Consider the following 18,309-nt stretch of genomic DNA (forward strand, 5'->3'; position numbering starts at 1 on the left):
GCTGAGGGACATAAGGTAAACAAAGACAAACTGCAGCTCTGGAAAAAAAAACAGGTTAAATACCTAGGATATGTAATATCCAAGGAAGGTAGAACGTTAGATGAGGACAGAAAAGTAGCAACATTACAAGCACCAAAACCCACTACCAAGAAGGAAATGATGTCCTTCCTGGGTACAACTAATTTTTGCCGAAGCTGGATTCCAAACTATGCTTTGGAATCTGCACCCTTAACTGATCTTATATATAAGACGCCTATGGCAGCGCAGGATTTGTTACAATGGACACCAGAGGCAGAGTCTGCCTTTTGTAAACTAAAGCAGTTAATAGCGTCCTCACTAGTTCTGGGATTGCCAAACTATCAAACATTTTTTCCAGACTGTAGATTGCAAGCAGGGTTACATGACATCAGTATTAACACAACAGCATGGGGATAAGCAACGCCCCATCGCTTACTATTCATCACAACTGGACCCAGTGGCACGATCCTTACCCCACTGTGTACAAGCAGTAGTTGCAGCTGCAATGGCAGTGCAGGCTTCAGCCTCAGTAGTCTTGTTCCACCCTCTCACTCAGAGTGCCCCATGCAGTCGCGATCATTTTACTGCAAGAAAAAGTGGCACATCTCTCCCCTGCTAGGCATCTTTCCTGCATGACTATATTGTTGAGCCAACCTCATATGACAATTGAACGATGTACAACTTTGAACCCTTCTACGCTGCTCCCAACCCCTGCAGATGGCACACTCCACCGCTGCCTGCAGGTAATTGAGCAAAAGACTCTACCTAGAAAAGATCTCATGGACGTTCCCTTGGACAATGCCAAGGTGACATATTACATGGATGGCTCGTGCAAAAGGGGTCCTGCAGGAAAAAACCTAGTAGGATATGCAGTAGTCTCTGATACTGACATTGTAGAAGCAAAATCTTTACCACACTATATTTATCTGCACAGGCAGCAGAATTGATTGCCCTGACACGGGCATGTACCCTAGCAAAGGGTAAATGTGTAAACATTTTTACTGACAACCAGTACGCTTTTTCCACTGTACATGTGTTTGCACAACAGTGGAAAAACCAGGGAATGATAACATCTACTGGCAAACCTATAAATCATGCACAGTTTATTTTAGATCTTTTAGAATCTATTCAGTTACCTCAGAAAGTGGCCATTTGCAAATGTACAGCTCACACCAAGCAACAGGATAGGATTTCAAAAGGTAATGCGAGAGCTGATACAGCTGCAAAACAAGCGGCCACAGAAGTATTTCTTTTAAATAAGGAATTGCAACCATCTGAAACCTTAGATCTAGACATGTTAAAAACAATGCAGACACTCACAATGCAAGCTGAAAAACAGCGACAGATAAAACGAGGAGCGATCCTCGAAAAGTGGCTGTACATCTCTAGAGAAAGAAAACTGATACTACCCTCTAATTTGTTTCGCTATGCAGCATTGTTGAGCCATGGGCAATGCCATGTCTCAACAGGGGGGATGGTACAGCTGGTGAACCAAATGTTCACAACGTACGGATTTACAAACTACTCTAAAAAATTTTGTTTGATGTGTCAGATTTGTAACAAACATCATGCACAGGGGGTGATAAATCCCAAGCAAGGGAGTTTCCCCACACCACCATATCAGTTTCACACTATCTGTATGGATTTCATAGAATTGAACAAATGTGAAAATAAAAATTATTGTCTTGTCATTATAGATATGTTTTCCAGGTGGGTGGAAGCCTTTCCAACCAAAAATCCGGATGCAGCTACAGTGGCAAAAGTACTTGTCAAGGAAATTATTCCTAGGTTTGGCATTCCAGAATGATTCTACAGTGACAATGGTACACATTTTGTAAATCAAACAATACAGCAGTTAAGTAAGCATTTTGGTATTTCTTTAAAAAAATCATTGTGCATACCATCCACAATCTGCAGGGCTGGTTGAAAGGCATAATGGTATATTAAAAAGCAAATTGAGAAAATTAATAGCTGAGACAGGAAAAACCTTGTTGTACTGTTTATCCCTGGCACTGTTGAGCATGAGAACTGTCACTACAGCAAAAGGATAGACTCCTTTTGAAAAACTGTTTGGAAGAGCTTATTATACAACCCAGTAGAAACTTCTCATGTCATCAGACCAGGAAGCCGATTTTACACTAGCTGAATACATGAAAAAGTTGTTGAGTTCTAAACATCTGTTGCAGTCAAATTCTGTTTCAGATAAAAAAACAAACCGAAACATTGGATGTGGCAGTGATGCCAGGAGACTGGGTATGGATTAAAATCGTGAAGCGAAAGAACTGGGCATCGCCAAGGTGGGAAGGTCCCTACCAGGTGCTTCTTTCGACACCTACTGCAGTCAAAATAGCAGAACGAGCTTCGTGGATACACCTGACGCACTGCAAGCTGGTAAAGAACTTTGAATTGGACAAAGATCTTACCTCTCCATCGGGACCCTAAGCACAAAGTCTGGCTACAAAGAGGGGTCAGATCAATAGGACTGATCAGTCTCAAACCCAGTGAAGAAACCATCGGTGTTGAAGGTCCTATTAGGGCAGAGAGTAAGATCACATGTCCAAAATAAGATGACTGAATCCATTAAGCTCCAAATACACCTACTTGGAAGAACCGGAGAAAACGGAAATGCAGAACAACCGTTTCCTCAAAAATATTACAGGACCATCCTGTTGACTGTACTGGTGACAATAATCTTTTTATTGTGGCCATTTCTTTTCTCAGCCATGCAAGTAGAACTAAATAAGCATGCAGAGTGGCACCCGAACTTTAATACTTACCAGGCAATTAAATATGTGTATGCTGAAACCATCAATGTTTCAAATTGCTGGATTTGCACAGCTTTACCAACAGCATATGGGGGGCTACTGTTAACTGCAGTTCCCCTAGGGGCTAACAAGACCTGGGAAAACTTAATTCATGATACATCAGATGTCACATCAAAAGATAAGGTAGCATTGCACTTGTCTATTCGACAGAAAGGAACTGTGTGTTTTTATAAGAATGATACAGTCAAGGTGGGTTGGAGCTATTGCAATCTAACTGTTCCCTATAGATGCTACACTAAATCCGATAACATCAGATTCTATTGCAACACGAGCTATGATTCATTTGTTAAACTGATGCATAGGACAATTGAAGAAGTAAAACCTAATGCTGATCTCTACAAACAACTGTCTATAATCGACAGAAAAATGTTTCATGCAGAGCAAGGGTATAGTAAAGTTACTACTACAGTGGAAGAATGTTACTTTATATGCGGAAGAAAAGCATATAAATGGCTACCCGAGAATTGGTCCAGCAATTGTTTTTTGGGATACCTGGTTCCGGCCATACGACACACGACAGTTTTACCTCAAGGGAAGATTCGGAATGTCCGAGAAATCAAGAAGCCTGTCAATCCAGTGGGACAAATCAATGCACCTTGGAAATACCATCATGACTTAGGCCCTAGAAATAACAAAGGACTATCACACATGGATCTGAGTGATACTGTCATATCGTAGGCAGGCATATTACCAGCATAGAGCAACAAAATCAATCTGGGAACTGAGAAAATTATCTAAACTTCTCGAAATAATGAGTAATGCAACCTTTTCTGCCCTAGAATTGGTAACCGATGAACTGACTGCCATGAGAACAGTGGTACTTCAAAATTGCATAGCTCTTGACTTCACCCTAGCGGCGAGAGGAGGTATGTGCGCTTTAATCCAGGAGGAGTGCTGTTCGTATATTCCTGACCACAAACACGAGATAGACAACCATCTTGAGGTAGTCCATCAGGTGTCGGCCATGACCAAACCAGGACCAAATCCACTGACGGACTTTTTCCAGAAATTGTTTGGGGGGGGGCAGTATCTTGATAAACATTCTGATTGCCATCTGTGTAGGGATAGCTCTACTGATGGTGTGTAGGTGCTGCTGCATCCTCTGCATAAATGGACTAATGAAAAATTTTGTAGACATTTCAGTTTCGGAAACCTTATACCAAGATGCCGAACTCGAAGAGTTACTGAAAAACTGAAAATGCTTTCATGAGGTTAAACTAAATGACTCTCTTAACTGCAAATCCCGAGTAGGAAGAGGTTAAGGGAAGAAAAAAAAACTGTTTATGCTTGTTTTGAAAGTAGAATAAAAGTATTAAAATGGGGGAAATGTTAGGAAAATTCATAATAGCAATGTGCATGCTTAGTACATTAAAGGCTTAAAAGGGTTAATACATTTATTCTGTTCATACTGCATGAATCTGCACAGCTATTAGAAACTTAATAAAAGACACTTTATTCTGCTTATGCAATGAAAATATGTGCAGCTACCGGAAACTTAATAAAAGACATTCTATTTCTGCTTATGCCATGAGAAAATGTGCAGTTGCTAGAAGTCTTGATAAAGAATACAATAGATGTTTGAAAGCTTAAACTATAGTCAGCACTACTTGTACCAAAGCTAGAAATGTACCTTGAATCTAGACAAAATGTATCACATCTATTAGAACTGTACAATGGAAGAACTGAAGAGACAAGGTGGGCTAAAATAAGCCCAAGGCCAGGTTGTTTTTCTCAAATGTTTTTGCAAGACAGCAATAATCTGACCATGTCAGCAATAAGCCTGGTAACATTTTCTGTGTAAAATACAGAAAGCTGTGTCCAACTACGTCAGCAGTAGATTAGTAACATTTTCGATGTGACATGAAGAGAACTGTATAAGAATAACATACTGACCACCAGAAAGTCAGATAAACCTTGTACCTACATGCTTTGTCTCCTTGCTGCAAGTAATAAAGGGTGCCTTGCTTGAACCTAACGTGTATTGATCTTTGAAGTTTTTCCTTTTACAGATGGGAAACCAAATCTGTTGAGGCCAATAGGGTGCAATGAGGATTACCTTGCTCTTCAACCTGGCAACTCTCTGTAGGAACTTTGGAAATGAAGAAGTTGGGGGGGGGGGGGTAAGCATAAAGTAGACAAAGGGGGCCAATCATGGAGAAGAGCTTCCCTCGGTGACTCCCTCTGTGGGGATATTAGGGGAAAAATAGCTGCTGCACTTGTTGTTTAGGGGAGATGCAAAGAGACTGCAGCAGGGCTGGCCCCATTGTCGGAAAATGTCTTCCTCTACATCCTTGTTGAGGGACCACTCGTGAGGTAGACAGTACCTGCTCAGTTTGTCTGCTAGTACTTTGGATTTCCCTGGAATATGCATTGCTGTAAGAAATTGGTTGGAAGAGATCACCCATTGCCAAATCCCGTGTGCTTCTCAACACAAGGGGGTAAGATGTGGTTCCCCCTTGTTTGTCAATGTACCAAACTATTGACATGTTGTCTGTTTGAATCACAATTGTTCCTGAAGGGAGAGCATTCTGAAAGGCCTGCAAAGCTAAAAGCACTGCTCTCAACTCTAGGACACTGATATGCAAACTGGCCTTTTCAGGGGTCCAAGTGACTTGGACTGCCTTTCCCAGGTAATGCCCCCCCACGCCAGCTGGGAAGAATCTCTTGTCACAATGGTGTTGGGCTGAGACGGGATGAATAAATGTCCTTGTAAAACATATAAACAAAAGAAGCAGTAGCAGAATGAAGGTGTCTGGACGAAAACAATAAAATTTCTTGTAACACACTTCCAGATACCACCACAGCAATTCAGACGTTTTAGCTTTTATTTCATCATTAAAAGCAGAATAATATAAAATATTGTGTAAGCGCTTTCGGGTAATGATATACCCTTCTTCAGACAAATGGCTAATACTATCTAAGCAGTCATTTAAATAATCAAAAAGGTGCCAAAAATCCACCTTAAAGAAACACTAACCATATTAACACACAAAAAATGTCAATATAAACATTTCATATCACTTATTCCTCTATATCTACTGAATAGCATATTCCATTTCCATCTACATGTTTGTCCTATTAAAATCAATAATAAATACTAAATTTCATTAAAAAAATCTACATCTCTAATGATCATTACATTTCAAAATCATCTTCCTATGTCAAATAAATATATGTGTATGTACAAAAATAAAATAAATATATAATGTATATAAAAATGGATAAAACAGTATATATTAATATACATTTTACAGATTCATTAAATGCCATTTAGATGTATATCAATCATACCAATCAATTTATTAATAAATAAAGAATTGCTTAATATAATTGTTTCAGCTGATATCAAAATACTTATTTATAGTTTACTATTATGTTTTAGTGGCCTCTCTCAAAAATGGTTTGAGAGTTGAAAATTATTCATGGGATTATTCATGATTTCAAGTTTATTAAATGAATGAAATTTTCATGAAATAAATATATATATATATATATATATATATATATATATATATATATATATATATATACACACACATATACACAAACACAAATAAAAGAGTTGATTGTACAGGGTCTTTTAAATTTTGATGGTTTTTGCTAATTGTTTAATTGTTGTTAATGGGTTGATTGATGTTGATATTTAAAGCTTACAGCCATTTTTAGAAGTTATTCTGATGAAGCCTGGTGGTTCTGGATGAAAGCGCTTAACTTTGAGATTCGTTGGTGGTATTGTGTCACTGTATGCCATTTTATTGGATTATTAAAGTTTTGAGACTGCAGTCCTGCCTGGCCCTGAGGTTCATTTATTATTCTGGTTCATTGTTCTGCCTTTGGATTTTTATTGACTTGCAACTAATCCAGGCAGCTACTGAATTGCTAAACGAGAATGAGGCATCTACATAATCAGCTGCTTGTCTGCAGCCTACAAGAAATGAAAAATGCCAAGAAACATGTTTTTCTCATTTCCAGCATGTTGTCCATTTGAAACTGTCAGAGGAGGTGGTTGTAAGAAGCGGGAACGCTCCAGGGGCCATTCCATACAGAGAAAAAGAGGAAGACGCAAAAGCATCTCGAGCACACAAAAGCGTTGATTGTGAACCGTACTGTAAATGAAAATAATGTCATTAACTTATCGCAAGTGCTTTTATCTCCAGCGGACATCTCTATTTAATAAGAGCCTTAAATTTATTCCGTCTGCAATTGATGGCTTGATTAATTCTGACAGATTTAAAGCTTTTTACTCGTACTCTGGACTTGTAGCTTATTTTCAAACAGACTGATAATATGAGAAGTGATATGTATAAACCAGTGGTGCACAACCTTTTTGTGGGGAGGGCCACTAAACGAATTCTTAATGCATCTGCGGGAAATCTCAAGACATACCAAGTCGGTGCAAGTTAACAATAGGTACAGGTGACTGGCATTTTTACTTAAGACAGGAGTCATGAAATCGCCTGCTTTCTACATTAACTTTCCATTTAACTTTATTCTGGCTTGCAGCCATGACTTATTACAAACACTTGCAGAAAGTTACTACTGTTTACAAACTACAAGTTCTAAACAAATAATAATTACTTCCAGAGCTAAAATTAGAGGTGTGCACAACTGCAGTCAATTAGGTAAGTAAGCACGTTCTGGAAAGTTTGCGCGACTGGAGTAAGGCATTAGCATTTTTTCACTTTTTTAAAAAATTTTGGTTACTGTCTGGGGGCCGGATGGTATTGTGTCGAGGGCCGGATTTGGCCCCAGGGCCAGATGTTGTGCACCACTGGTGTAAACATTCTAGCACCTTTACACCAAACCGCTATCTTGTTATTCATGCCTTCCATAATATGTGGGAGTCAGAAATGAGGAATGTATATGATAAAAATACATTTCTAAAGTTCTTTACTCTTTCTGCTTCAGAACGAGAGTCTTTGAAAAAGCTTATTGATAATCAGGACATTATTATTAAGGAGGCTGATAAAGAAGGTATTGTTTTAATAAACAGAGGGCAATATTCAACTGAAATGTTTGCCTATCTGATGCACATGTTTTTAAAACAGTCACTAATGATGATGTTAATAGACATATTAATAAATGTGAATGTAACCATTTTTGACCTGCAGGCTATGAACGATATTGTTGTTGAAATGTTTAGTTACTTTAAATGTCCCCTTCCCAAAATTACCCATTTTATATGGGTTGCCAAAAGTCCAGAAATGCTTAGAACATCCCCCCATGAGACCCATAGTCTCAAGTAGGTGTTGGATAACTGCGCCCATATCATTATTCTTACAAAGCACTTTGTCAAGGTTTTTGCTGTATGTCAGGAGTCATATTAGAGATACCAATGATATTTTTAGAACATTTGCATGATTGGTTTACTCTAAAGGAACAAGATTATTTTTGGATGGTTACTCTGGAAATGCAATCCGTTTTTACTGTCATACCCAATACGTATGGCATTGATGCTATTAGAGTTTTTTTATGTAAGAATGGGCAGAATACAGCTAGATATATTGAAACTATATATGAATTATGTGAACAGGTACTGAATAACAACTTTTGTGTTTGACAATAAGGTACATCATCAAATTTCTGATGTGGCAATGGGGACGCCCAATGCAAACACCTATGCTAATTTAGTACTGAATAAACGGGAGAATGAGGTCATATTTACTGGACCGGTAGCATATGCTACCAAAGTAAAATGTTTTAAACGTTTTGTGGACTTTTTTTTTTTTTTAATCTGATATGGTACAAAAGTGGAATTGGATTCATTTTTGGAATACCTGAATTCAAGCACCGACTTCCTGAAGTTTACTATGTCTAGCTCTATTAACAGCATTAATTTTTTTTTAGATATTTCTATAGATTATAGTGGTGTTGATTTACGTACTACTGTCTTAAAAAAAAAATCAGTATATAGAAGTTCCTACATCGCAGCAGCATGCATGCCCCCTATATTTTTAAAGGCATTACTAAGGGACAGTTTATTCGCATAAGCAGGATGAATACCAATATGTAAGTGTGTTACCAACAAATGAATGAACTGAAGCAAGAATTTGTTAATAGAGGGTAGGATGAAGAAATTTTAGGTCAAGAGATTAGTGATGTGTTGTGATTAATACGAACCATAGCTATACCTGCTTTGGATCGAAATTAACTTCAGAACTTGCTGAAAGACATGGTATATAAAATAGTAAAAAGTTACGATATGTCACAACATTTAATAGAGCTACTAGCACTATAAAGAGAATTATAAGCAAGAAGTGGTGTATACTCAGGTCCCTGCCTTAATTATACTCATTTATTGACTCTGTTCCTGGTTTTTCAAACCTTAATTGTCCCAATTTAAAACAAAAACTGTGTTATAAGGACACATGCATTATTATGAATAGGAAGGTGTTTAACCATTATAGTACTATTCCACGCTATAATTACTGCGGCTGTGAGCTTATAAATATAAAGCTATGGTCACACATCCAGTAACTAAAAAAGAATTTAAGTTTAAATGCCCTGAAACTTGTAATTCAATTAGTATAGTCTATTTGGCAACTTGCAATGCATGTACAGCATTTTATATAGGCAAGTCAGTGAGAAAATTAAAAGAAAGAATCATTGAACACAGGTCTGACATTAAAACAAATATTAGTACTAACTCTTTGGCTAAGCATACAAGTGAATGTCAGAATGAACACAGATTTAATTTGAGGGTTATAGACCAAGTTTTTAGAAATATATGGGGGGGTGGTGACATTAACAATAGGCTGGAAATAAAGGAATATGAATGGATTTTAAGAATGGGGGCTGACATTCCACCAGGATTAAATCAAATGGTGTCAATAAAGCCTAGTCTTAAGTACAAACAAATGTGCCTGCATTGATAATTTTTGTAACATCTTTAAAGCATCATATATATTTTTTGTGTTTTGTGTACACAAATGCTATTGCTTTTAGAAGAATTTTTAATTGACTAATTGATTTTAATTGATCATATGTTCGGCTGTACGTTTTCTATATATAAAGTGGGAGGATTATTAGCTATTTTATGTACACTGAAGAAGGGTTTTTACCTGAAAGTTTTGTCCGATAAAATAGCTTTTTGTTGAAGTTGCATTGTTGAGTTATTCTACTTTCTGTCTGCCTTGCTTACGAACTGAGACTTTACTTTGTTTCTTGGTTATCAACTACCACAAACAAGTCACAGGTGAAGGAAAACCCACAAGAAGTCCATGTCTTACATGCCGGTGAAATGAGTGTCAGTCAAATGAGTTTCAGGTCCAATGAAATTTAGGTCAAATGGGTGTCAGTCAAATGAAATTTAGGTCAAGTGAAGTATCCAACACAGAAACCAGCAAACTGACAACCTGCTATAATCAAATAGCCAAACTTGCTAATAACACATCTTTTAGAACCCTTCACTGTCATAACCTAAAACAATTGGATTGGCTTGAACTGCCAAATTTACTAATCTATAATCAACTTATCATTTATAAGCTGCTCTCCCACCCAAATAAAACACCATCTTTAAGCAACCTAATTCAGCAGTATTTCTGTCCTAGGCAATTCCGCTCCACAGATAAGTTACTATCAACAGTTATGAGATCCCACAACCATGCTGGTGACTCCCTCTACTCATATTACATATCCAAAATTTGGAACTCCCTGCCTTCATCCATTACCCTGGAATCTTCTCTATCCAAATTTAAAAAGTCTATCAAAAGCCATCTCAACAACAAATGGTTATGTCCCTGCTCCACACCAGACTAACTTCAGTCCTATTCCACTACTGCAGTAACTCTTGCCTTAAACACACAGTCTCCTGATAGAACTGCGCAGTCTTATCAATACCACATTAAGAAGCATGATACAACTCTAGATACTTGTTTGTATATGTATTGATCATTCTATATGTCTTTGTCAATGACTTAATAATGTGTGCTCATCTATATGGTCTTGCTGTATATACTAGAAACATATTAGAATATTTTGTTTGCATGTCTTGCATATATGTTTTCTCCACTGAAAATGGGCATGCATCCAGTTGGACTATCCCAGTTAAATCTAAAATAAATGAATAATTAATTAGACACATACCTCTGTGTATATATATATAATATATATATATATATATATATATATATATATATATATATATATATATATATATATATACACCCACACACACAGTTTCACTTCAGTATCTCGAAATACTGAAGCTCTAATGACAGAGTTCAGAACGCCGATGTTTCAGTATTTCGAAATACTTAAGCTGCGCAAAAAACACATTTAAAATCAGCAAAAGTGCCGTTTCTGCGGGGGGGGGCAAGCCTCCTGCACCCCCCTCACTTAAATATAATGTCCCCATGATTGCACTATACTGGGGACATGGCAAATCTCCCGTTCTGCACTTCCGCATACAGCTCAGAATGGGAGATTTTCCCTTTCCTCCACTGTAGTGCGATCTCGGAGTTGGTATATTTTAGTAGAGGGGTGGGGGTGGGGCATAGGAGGGGGGCTTGCCCCCTGCATAAATGTTGTATGTTGTGTTTTATTTATTTATTTTTTTATGTAGCACTTCAGTATTTTGGAATACTGAAACATCTGTGTTCTGGCTTCGGCAATTAGAGTTTTGGTGTTTCAGTATTCCGAGATACTGAAGTGAAACTATATATATATATATATATATATATATATATATATATATATATATATATACACACACACACACACACACACACACACACACACACACACACACACACACACACACACACACACACACACCCGAGTATATACAGTGGATATAAAAATATAAAAAAAGTGTAAACATCCCTGTTAAAATGCCAGGTTTTTGTGATATAAAAAAAGAGATCACAATAATCATTTCAAAACTTTTCCCACCTTTAATGTGACCTATAACCCTTACTCACCGAGTGCTTAACAGAGCCTTGAATCAATGCACACATGTGCATACCACAATACCCCTAAGGAGCATAAGACCAAAAGGAAGACTCTTTCAGGGGGCTGATATAGTCAGTAAGAATCAGAAGCACTGCCACAGTATGCCAGATCCTGAACATACGGAATGAGCTCAGTCTTGGAGGCAAAGGATAGCATTCCACACTTTTCATTTGCAGTGTGTGCAGCACAGCAATTTCCTTAACCAAGCTCTCAGGCTGCTTTGAAAATGGCAGTAACAGATCCATGTGCCTAGAAAACCTCATATGGTTAAAGATCAACTGAACAAATACATAAAAATGCATACATTTATGTTATTCATGTCAACACAAGAGTACTCTAGTAAATTATCTCAGAATATAACCAGGCTGACAAAGTTCCATACCAAACTGCAGTTCCTGAAACACTTGTTATTGGGCAATCAAAGTTTCAATTAAAGAAAATTCAACTAATATCACCGGACAGACCAGCTCTACTGGTTTAAGTCACAGCTTGGTAAATTTGTTTTACCTGTTTTATCAGACAGTCTGAAACCAGCTCTATTAGCTTAAATCACAGCTTGGTAAATTTCTTTATCAGTTCCCTCATCAGGCAGCCAAAGATGCTTCTTTAGGGCTCCTTCCATGTGCCGTATCCACTTCCATTCACAATGAAAGTGATATACAGGAAGGAATTGTTTTGATGAGCGTTCAAACGTTGAAAGAAAGTTTATTCCAAAGTCTGCCAATCAAATATGTAGTCCCAAGTCTGTTGTTAAGATTTTGGAACACCAACTAAATATTCTAGTGAAACCCTGAGGTTCAAAACTAGTTCCTTTCAAATGATAAAGGAGATAAGCAAGGGCAGCTGGATGAATTGGGAAGTTTATGGGCAAGCAACTGTTATATTACAAGTTGGTGACTGAATTCCAACCAGTACAGGTTGCACAATATTTAACAATGGCAGGTTCTACCATGGTACCCAGCAACAAATTTTGGCTTTGACTGTAATGTAAAGAATACCATATGAAGCCAAGTAAACTATGCAGATTTTAAATTTACCATTAAAAAATGTATTCCAAACATTTCAAGGATGCTGCCTCTTCTTCATGGCTGAATGTTTTGACTGTGTCCAGGATAAGCTGTGTTGAGGCCATTCATAAGCACAAAGGCAAGTAAGTTTAGGAGAGGTTCTGGGTGCTCAAGAGAAAGTACAGTTGTGTACACTTACCATATATGTTGAGTGTATTCACTGTCGCAGTCATCACATTTGGGTTATCCCTGCCAGGGTAGCCCTCAGTCGGCCCGAATACCAGAGGCTTAGTATTCCTGTGTCGGTTGCTGTCGCTTCAGGACTGACGTCAGGTCGTCAGTAGTCTAAAGTAAGGAAGCCAACGCCATTACATCAGTTTTTCTTGCCCTGTCAGGAGCCCCCAAGTGGGAGCCAGGATATGGTGAAAGAACCCCACCAGTAGAAAGTAAATACTAGAGAGAAAGGGGGAAGGACAGATGGAAACCAGGACTGCAACAGTGAATACACTAGAACATCTACATTTATGGTAAGTGTACACTACTGTACTATGTTCTTCGTGTTTCACTGTTGCAGTCATCACATTTGGGTTGATTCCCAAAGCTGAGGAAAAGGGTGGAGGCAATCAAGAAGACTGGGGGATAGCTAGGATGTCCTGTCAAGACTGCAGTGGCAAAGCCTGCCTGGAGAAGATAGGCAGGTGGTTATGCTTGGTGAAGGTATGAGCAGATGTCCATGTTGCAGTCTCCAGGATGTCTCTGGGTGGGACTCCTGAGGAATGCTGTAGAGGTGGAGGTTGCTCTGGTAGAATGAGTTCTGACCCCCTTAGGGAGAGGTTTCCCGTGTTGCTTGTAGCAGAAATGGATGCAGTGTGCTATCCATTTGGAAATGGTTTGTTTGGATATGGCTTTGCCCTCTGCTCCTGCAGCAAAGCGGACTAACAAGTGATCAGTCTTTCTGAATGATTTAGTCCTGTCTAGATAGAATCTGAGCTGTCTGTGCACATCGAGAGTGTGCAGTATTCTTTCCCCTTTGTTTTGTGGGTTAGGGAAAAAGGTGGGCAAATTAATGCATTGGTTGGGAGCAACACTGGACACCACTTTTGGCATGAAGGATGGGTTAGTCCTGAGAGAGACCCGGTCAGCGTGGAAAATGATGAAGGGCTCTACAGCCATTAGTGCTTGTAGCTCGGATACTCTTCTTGCTGAAATGATGTCCAGAAGCAAGGCCATCTTCCATGAGAGAAACTTTAATTCTGCTGAACCTGCTGGTTCAAAGGGGGGCAGGGTGAGTTTCTCTAGCACAAAGTTTAGGTCCCAAGCTGGGGTAGGTACTCTCTAAAATGAGCAGAGACAGCAGAGGCATGAATTTTAATAGAGGAAAAGGATAGACCACTGTGTAGTAGGTCAGCTAGGTAATCCAGGATGAGAGGTAGGGAGGGCTGTGCCGTATCAGCTCCCTTAGCCTGGATCCAGGTCCAGAACCTTTTCCATTTGGCAGCATAGGACTTTCTAGTGCTAGGGAGTCTGGCCTCACGTATAACATCTAGAACCTATTTACTGAGATTGGCAGCTTGTACAGTGGTCAGGGAATAAGCCAGGCTACCAAATTGAGGGTCTACAATAAGCCAGGCTGCCAAATTGAGGGTCTGTAATTGGGGATGCATGAATTCTCCTTCCCTCTGGGTCAGGAGTGTTGGGATCTGAGGGAGATGCCATGGTGGCAGAGGGGACGGGCTGCGCAGCAGAGGATACCAGTGCTGGCATGGCCAGTCTAGGGCAATCAGGACTGTCCTTGTTTTTTCCTCCTTTATTTTGAGCAGTACCCTGGCAATGAGAGGTAGTGGAGGAAATGCATAGACCGAGAGGTTGACCCACTGGAAAGATAGAGAATCCACTTTCCAGGTCCTGCAGTGAGGCTCCCTGGTGCAGAACTTGCTGAGCTGATGGCTGGAGTGGGAAGCAAAGATGTCTACCTTCGGGGTGCCCCATTTCTGAGTTATGAGGGTGAAGGTTCTTTGGTTTAGCTGCCACTCGTGTGGGTCCAGAAGTTTTCTTCTTAAGTTGTCTGCCGGAGAGTTTAGAGAGCCTGGCAGGTGTAGTTGCATGGCTGAGGCTGTGTGCCAAATGGTCATGGCGAGCCTGCATAGAGGGTAGGAATGAGTCCCTCCCTGCTTGTAGATGTATCACATCACTGTGATGTTTGTTTTGATCAGTAGAGCCCCTTGGGAGAAAAGGGGTCTGAAAGCTGTCATTGCGTGCTGGGCAGCTAACATCTATTTTTTGTTGATGTGTAGATGTATTTGACGTGGGATCCATTGGCCCTGTATGTCCCTGCCATTCATGTGTGCATCCCAGGCACAGTGAGGAGTCTGTGGTGAGGGTCCAGGTGGCATGGGGTGGTGAGAAGGGTAGTCCCTTGTTGTGGTAGCATGCTGCTGCCCACCAAAGGAAATCTTTCCTTGGACACGGTATCACTGGTATATGAGGTTTCCAGGTCTTGAGAGTGTTGACAGCAAAGGCTTTTTAAGTACCACTGAAGTTTCCTCATATGAAATGAGTAGAATGCAAGATGCTATGAACCCCACAGCTTGCAGGATTTTCCTTGCGGATAACTGGGGTCTGGTGGCTAGTTGAGAGAAATAGGCTGTCAGGTAAGTTTGCTTTTCTGGTGTAACGAATGCCATCTGGGATACTGTGTCCAGGCTTGTCCCAAGAATATAATTTTTTGGGTGGGTACTAGTTTGGATTTCTTTTCATTGATAGTGTACCCTAGGGAGGTCAGCAGGTCCTTTCCAAAGGCCAGGTGCTTGAGAAGCTTTTCCTGACTGCCAGAATTAGGCAGTCGTCTAAGTATGGGTAAATTTGTATATTTTTTTGCCTGCAAAAAGCAATGACGGGAGCCAGGCATTTTTGTGAAAACTGTGGGGGCAGTAGATAAGCCAAAGGGAAGCGCAGAGAACTGAAAGTGCAGAGATCCTGACCTGAAACTTAGATATTTCCTTCATGATTCCCTGATTGGGATGTGTAGGTAAACCTCTTTTAGGTCTAGGGTGGCTAGCCAGGCATCCTTGGATAGCATAGGTAGTAGTTGCTGAAGGGCGAGTATTTTGAATTTTGGTTTCACCAGGAAAGTGTTTAGAATGAATAAATCGAGGATGGGGTGCAGGTGCCCTCTTTTCTGGGTACCAGGAAGAGCCTAGAGTAGAAACCTTGGCCTATCTGTTCTGCAGGAACGTGCTCTATTGCCCACATGGAGAGCAGGGAAAGGACTTGCTTTTTGGCCTCTGCCCACTGGTATGGAAGTAGATCTGGGAACCCTTTTGGGGTTGGTAGACTACGGAAAGAAAATCTGTATCCCTGGGACACTATGTTGAGGACCCAGTGGTCACTGGTAATGGTGGCACAGGTGCTTGTGTTGAAGGAGAGTTTTCCTCCCAGGGGCAAGTGCAGGTGGGCAGAGGGATGGGAAGTGGAGAGTCATTGCGAGTTCTTACCATGAGGGGGTGGCTTTGCACTACCTGGTTTAGAAGATGAGGTACCTTCATTGCTTTGATCTCTGCATTCCCTGTGGCTGTTGTCTGGGGGGGTCTGCGCTGAACTGACCTGGAGGGGGCAGGAAAGGACCAGTGTTTGGAGGGGCAATGCCTGCTGAACCTGCAGGAAATCCTTAACTATCTGCATAGATTTAGCTTTTTCTTCCATCTTCTTTAAGACCTCCTCTGCCTTGGTGCCAAATAAGTTCTCTCTGTGCAAGGGTGCATCCAGTAGTTTAGATTTGACATGGCCTGGCAAGGGCTGTTCCTTAAGCCAAGCATGCCTTCTAAGGACAGAACCGGTGGTTGCTGGTCTGCAAGATGCTTCTAGGGCATCTAAACCACAGTGTAAGGTGCTTCATTACGTGACCTGCAGAATGCATTAAGTCTTGCAACTCTACTTTCTACACAAGCAGGAAAAGTTGATATTTTTTGTTACAGGAGTTCCATGGTATGCTGCTGTAATTTTAGCATATGGAACTGATAATTTAGTGCTCTAATAGCAAGAGTAGCAGAAGTGTATACTCTTTTACCCCATCTGTCTAATGCTCGGGAATCCCTATCTGAGGGGATGGGATTCTTAGCAAAACTTGCTTTAAATCCTTTAGGTCCTTGGGAGATAACCTCAGAGTCACCAGTAGGATTTTTGAAAAGAAATCTGTAAGAGTCAGGAACTCTAATACCGGTCAGGTTTCCTGTGAGCAGGAGCGGGAGGGTATCAGGAGTCAAAACTAGATTCCATGAAATCATCCACAACATCCAGGACACGAAGAATGGCCAGGGGTCTGTGATGTGGAAGATATAAAAATTCCCAGAGTCTCTTTCTAGACTGAGGGTAGTATTGACATTCCCACTGGAAATGCTCCCTTAAAGTATGAAGGGTTTCCCCAAAGGAAATGTCTTTGTGTGGAGAGGCTGAAGGAATGGATTCCTCTGCATCAGAATCCTCATAAGCAGAGAGGGGTTGCATGTCTTCATATTCAGAGGCATCAGAGTCATCGGACTCCTGTTCAGATAAGACTACTGGGGACAAATCTCTTTCTTTTGGAAGGGGTAGCTTGGCTTCCCCTGATCAACATTATAAGGTCTTCCGCCATTTTAAGCATTTGAGACTGAGGCAAGGAAGCAGGTGCCTGAGACAGGGTCATTGGTTTCTTCGGTGTGGTTCATAACCTGGGCTTTAGAAACTTGGTAGTTTTCAAAAGAACAGAAGAAGACGTGAAAGTTGGTTTGTGTCGAGAATCAGTAGTGCGAAGTAATTCCTCGGAAGCCGGTGCCTGCACAGTAGCTCCGGACCCATCCAAGGTACAGACAACCACAAGATCCTTAGTCGATGAAGAGTTTTGCAGCATACCGGACTCCAGCAGCCTGTGATTCCACAGAAGCAGGCATCAGGGGCTGCGAAAGTGCCTCACTGAGGACCGGAGAACTGATGGCTAGCTTAACGGAAGCATCGTCGGTAGGTTTGGACCAGTGCGGTCTGTCTCTGTCTTTATCCTTACATTTTTTCGGAAGATCTGATACCAAAGCCATATCAGAAATAGAGGACTGATAGCAAAAATATCTAGCTACAATAAGGGCCCGACGACATAGTTCTGGCGTTGAACAAAGCACAAAAGCGACAGCGGGGGACGTCGTAGTCTGGGACTAAGCAAGTGACGCAGTAAGAGTGAAAGTCTCGGTGTGGTATTTGCTTTCCACAGGTGAGACAATTGTTAACTTTTTATGACATCGGTTAGAGCAAGAAAAAAGGATCCCCAATGGGGTACTTAGCTTTAGAATACTTCAACTTCAGTTCGGAAAACGAAACTCAGGTAGCGGCAGACAGGCACTCATACAAACTGCTTCTGCTTTGGGCTACTCATCAAGAAAGACTGGAGTAATGGCGTCGGCTGCCTTACTTTATACTACTGACGACCTGACATCAGTTCTGAAGCGACAGGAACCGACGCATAAATACTAAGCCTCTGGTAT

General features: G+C 40.5%; 1 protein-coding gene across 1 annotated transcript in view; it reads right to left on the minus strand.

Moving 5' to 3' along the window:
- The window catches only part of SBF1 (SET binding factor 1), a gene marked incomplete in the record, with an annotated part of 3,250,730 nt that overhangs the window by 3,006,038 nt on the left and 226,383 nt on the right, over nucleotides 1-18,309 (minus strand).

The sequence above is a fragment of the Protopterus annectens genome, chromosome 11.part0, assembly GCF_019279795.1.
Source record: "Protopterus annectens isolate FY-2018-M chromosome 11.part0, PAN1.0, whole genome shotgun sequence".
Lineage (NCBI taxonomy): Eukaryota > Metazoa > Chordata > Ceratodontiformes > Protopteridae > Protopterus > Protopterus annectens.